Source organism: Sinocyclocheilus grahami, unplaced genomic scaffold (genome assembly GCF_001515645.1).
Source record: "Sinocyclocheilus grahami isolate Dianchi unplaced genomic scaffold, SAMN03320097.WGS_v1.1 scaffold1014.1, whole genome shotgun sequence".
NCBI lineage: Eukaryota > Metazoa > Chordata > Actinopteri > Cypriniformes > Cyprinidae > Sinocyclocheilus > Sinocyclocheilus grahami.
In genome coordinates, this window is record NW_015506193.1 from 130,795 (window position 1) to 135,919 (window position 5,125).

At 36.5% G+C, this 5,125-nt stretch overlaps 1 long non-coding RNA gene across 1 annotated transcript; it reads right to left on the reverse strand.

Moving 5' to 3' along the window:
- Nucleotides 1–2,765: 2,765 nt before the first annotated feature.
- Nucleotides 2,766–4,104, reverse strand: LOC107565650 (uncharacterized). Its single transcript, XR_001606402.1, has 3 exons — nt 4,078–4,104; nt 3,233–3,410; nt 2,766–2,843 (listed from the first exon to the last, which is right to left on the reverse strand). It is a non-coding gene; the product is annotated as an uncharacterized lncRNA (long non-coding RNA).
- Nucleotides 4,105–5,125: the final 1,021 nt, after the last annotated feature.

Here is a 5,125-nt window from a genome sequence, read left to right on the forward strand (position 1 = left end):
ACCACGCTCCAACATGAAACAGTACACGCAGACGAGAGCGCACGGCTCAAGCACACTCGAAGCCGCACGCTCACATGAAAACACTGACATGACGCGAGTGTCAGGGCTCTGTCACAAAACTATGAATTACACTAGACCGAAGTGACAGAACCCTGACACATACAGTATATCTATGGTTTAGAAATTAGCACTCTGAATTCTTCATGCTTTAAATCTTTCATTTCTATGGGAACTACACGTGCACAATTTAAATGACAGATTCTGACTACCACAAAACCTAGATCCAGTTAACATCTGCTGTATTCTCAGTTATGTTGTAAAGATACCTGGTTATTCTACTTTTGTGTGTGTGTATATATATATATATAATAATAATAATAAAAGAGTTTACACTGCTGGTTCAGTTTTACATTTTATATTAGAATTGTAGCTTTCCTAAAATCCATAGTGTGGGAATCACATGCCAATACAGCCCACATTAGTGCCATTAAAATAAATCTGGAAACTGACAGTATTACTTTCATCGTAAAACAGGTCCTGGTGAAAGAGACTTATAGCAATTCACAAATGCATCTCTACACTGAAATAAGTGAGGAAAACAGCATTACTAATTCACACCAGGGGACGTGGTCTGCATGGAGAGAAGCCGAAGAACAGAATGTGAGTCTGTGAATAAATGAGTGAAGGGATATCTCTGATGCAGTATCATCTCAGCTGGAGGATTGGCTTGCCTAAGCCGCTTTTACTTATATCTTACAATAGACTTCTTTAACAGGGTTGAGAATTCGTATGGGGATATTTTTAGACTAATCATTACAGGATCCAGTTGGTGGAGGCTTCCAGAGGCACACAAAACAACTACAAACAGAAACCATAATAAATCATTTAGGTGTGAATGTTAGTACATTCTCAGACACGGCATCGGCATTATGAATGATGCTACATATGACTTATACACAACATGTACTGAAAGACAATGACAAAGACATTCGGATATGTTAAATTCATGCAGACTTACCCTACTGATAAAGGCTTCTTCATTGGTACACTTTTGGCTCTTCTGCTTTACTCATGATAGTGATTCACAAAGAGTGAAAATCAAACTCCGCACTGGCACAAAATCAATACGCATGCTACAGAATATTGGCTGTAGCCTTTAGACTTTGAAACTAGAAGTACTTTGAAATAAAACTGCGCTATAGTAATACCACTGGTCTGTAATCAAGGTTAAGTAAGATTATGCTCTACCACTACAGCAAGATCACAAGCGTTTTTCTAACCAATCATGTGAGATGAATGACACAAGGTCACCATTGTAAAAATTGTAATATGTCTTTTACTGAATTTCCTGTAAACACTTTCTGATTAAAGCTCAAATATGGGATTAAACTATGGTGACCCAGTAGTGCACAACATAAGCTGACAACACAACGCAATTAAAAAAGCAATCATAAACTCACAACACAACGACATTGAGCCACAACACAACGGAAATGCTCCCGACCACTAGGGGGCTGTTGGTCTGCAGAAACGGGCAATGTACACGGCACGCAGCCTACGTATTTCCGGTGAAATCTCAGAGCGCATTAAAAGGTTCCGGTCTGTATTCAGCCATAGCGTGAGTGCATTACCAGCCGCAATCTTTTGTCAGTGAGCAATTAATATAAAATAATATTTATACATTTTATTGCTATAGTATAACAAATTAAGTATACCACAGTAATATAATTATTTAATGAAGAGTTCCATAAAGTTTAAACATCCATGGCTTGCCCCGCTATTGCTGTGTCCCGTTTTGTGAGGCTTCTCAAAGGTTTTTCACACTTTTACCCTGGATGAAGAAACTCGCAATAAGTGGATTCAGAGTAGTAGATATAATGATTTTAACATCACTTCTGATACTACAGTCTGCAGGCACCACTTCAAGAATGACAACAACATACGGTTCTACACTAGGTAAGATCTAAACTCTTATTTACGTTACTAATAATAACCATGCACAATGTAGGTCTGTTGTGAAATTTTTTTTTGTCGCTGTGGTTGCCTTTTTGTTTAAAAACCACTTCTGTGGGTCTGGGCAATATGTGTTAACGAGTTAATAGATGATTCACCCAAAAAGAAAAAATAAAGCTGTCATCATATACTCACCTTTATGTAGTTGTAAACCCATATGACTTGCTTTCTTCATTGCCATACATAAATGTTGTAACTAATGTTAGTGTCAGTCAGCTATTTAGATATTTGTTCCCCCACAGAAGAAATTCATAATGGTTTAGAATGATACGAGGGAGAATAAGCTAAAACCCAAGCTAAAATAATTTTTTTCATAAGAGTACTTGCATGTCAATACATTATACATTTTTAAAGTAACCTTCAGATTCAGTGTAGGCAAACTAACTTGCATTGCTATTAAGGTGTGTATTTTCTGAAAACATGTCTCATCCAATCTAGATTTGACCATTTAATGGCCTTTTGAAGATTTATTGAACCTGCATTCCACATGGTTTGTGTGACCAGAGCGAGGACAGCTAAAACGAGGAAAGAAGTTTGATTAATAATATTAACCACTCAGCGAGTTTCCTCTCTTGCAAACAGGTCCACCGTCCCACTGACAGGACCTGGCTTGACTCTCTAGGCATACCAATGGGGCATGTTAATATTATTAATCAAAGTTTATTAATTATGTAATTCATTAAAGAATTTGATAATTATCTTACTTACCATTGTTCTAGGTTTGTGCCAGTTCTGCTCCATTCAGTGCAACCGCACTCTTTCTCAGTTCTGAATAGTGTGCTGTCTGGTACAGTGCTGCAACAGTATGGATGGGAGTCCTTTAAAACAATCTGTGAAGATAATTACATTGGGTTACATATTGAATTGATTTCAGATACATTTTGAATTACTTTCAATTGTATTTTAAATTGTTACATTGTAAATTAAACTATATTTAAAATAAATTATGAAGAATTAATGTTACAAACATGCCAATACACTGTAAAGAGTTATAGCGCAAAAAAGCTTAAAATTAACCAGTTTTCTTCAACAGTTAAAATTATCGGATGCTAACATTGTCTTCTATGATGTGCAACACAAACATCTCTGCTAAAATCTCAGAAAAAGTAGTCTGGGGTTTCATGACCCTTTAAGTGCTGATCAAATCGGCACAGAAGTCATGCAGCGTTATCCAGCCTTATTGGCAAGATTTGCTAGAAGATGATAGAACAATACTCACCCTAAAGTTGTCGATGTAACTTGAAACGTTTAATGCCCTTCTCCGTGTGATGAAATTAATTTACAGTAATCCGGGGAAGTTCTTGTAAGCTGAAAAATCATCTTCTCCTCTTGTCATTTTGAAAGCTCTACGTAAGGAACAATGGCTTTCGGCACAGCACCGGATTTAAGTAAGCCCCCTGAGGAAAAACGCGGAAGTGACCATGCATAGAGTCCACTGTGCGCAAGAGCAGAGCTAAACTGTCCAAATCGAAAATAATATTGATTTATTTTCTGCTTTATTCATGAATAGATCCAATAAGATTACCAGGATATCAAAACATTCAGTAAAAACACGTTTTTCATTTACAAATCGATTACACATATTAAGATCAATCAAAGTCATGTCACTTGGCGGCCATCTTTGAAACACCTCTTGGGCATGCAAGTGCAACTCCTATCTTTTTGAATGGGGAAACATCAAATTCTCCAAAACTGTTCACTAAGTTTAAGATTAAATTTCATATTTGAAATCACCAAAGAAATCTGACAACAACTGTGTCATAAATGTTGTTACTTTTGCTCAAATAGCGTTATAAAAAGCGTATTTTTCAGACTAGACCAGCCAGTACGCATGCGCAGATATAAGAGCACGTCTCAGAACGCTGACTGTTTCTATAGCAACCGGGACGCTTCTAACGGCAGCTGCAGTGCCGCTGACTTTACCGATTAGCGATTGGCTCTTTCATTCAGAAGGCGGGGCTTCATGCGATTGAGCGGCCATATTGAGTGTTGCATTTTTCTCCATTCAAAACTATACGAGTGACACGTCTTGGGTATTCTATAGTCTTTGGATCAATCACTTACATTGAGAATTTCTTGTGGCGTCTCGAGGAAATATCGGTGTTTAACTGTCAACACTGCCCCCTAGTGGTCGGGAACATTTCCGTTGCGATGTGTTGTGAGCTTATGTTTGCTTTTTTTATTTCGTTGTGTTGCGAGTTTATGTTTGCTTTTTTAATTGCGTTGTGTTGTGAGCTAATGTTTGCTTTTTTAATTGCGTTGTTTTGTGCACTACTGGGCCACCGTATTAAACACCTCATACTCACATATTTTCTATATCATAACATGGTGACATGTTTTTGCCAATAGAGTACATTGGGGTACATAGAGTAAATTTGTATAGCGGCGTTGCTTCTGGAAGTTTGTTAAAGAATTATAAGCCATGAACCAAGACAACCAACTAACATTACAAACTTTTTTTTGAATAAAAAATCAGTCCAAAAAAGCACAGGCAGTACAAAAATGTCTCATAAAGCATTGTGAATACCCTAATCAAAAAATAAATAAATAAATATATATATGGCAAAATATAAAACTATCCATTTAACATTGTCAAATATATCTATAGATTCAATATATTTTACATGTATTGCAAAATATTCACAGACACACACACATATTAGAGAGTTTTTAATCTAACACGTTAAATCTAATTAATTAGTTATGAAAAAAAAAACTTTTTAACATTTTTGCACCAAAAATCCCCAATATTTGTAAAAAAATATATAATTTTCCATCCTCATTTTCACTTTCTGTGAAAAACACTCAATTTCAAGGGGTGCTACCTCTTGCAGAAACGGAAGTAAACACCCACTGCTGTGATTGGCAACTTCATTGCACTCTATCCACGCCCTCCTTTACAGCATGTCATGTGTTTTGATACTCAAGATGGCAAGCTCTGTGATCGAGCCATTTATGTTTGAGCCAGAGTCAGATCATGAGGCAGAAGAAATTGAAACAATGCAACCACAGGGATTGCAACAATCTGTTTCAGCGTGGTATTTCCTGTTGCTTGCTTAATTGCTTAATTTTCAGTATATAGTTTTAAAAGTTCTATTATTATTTGTCGTAT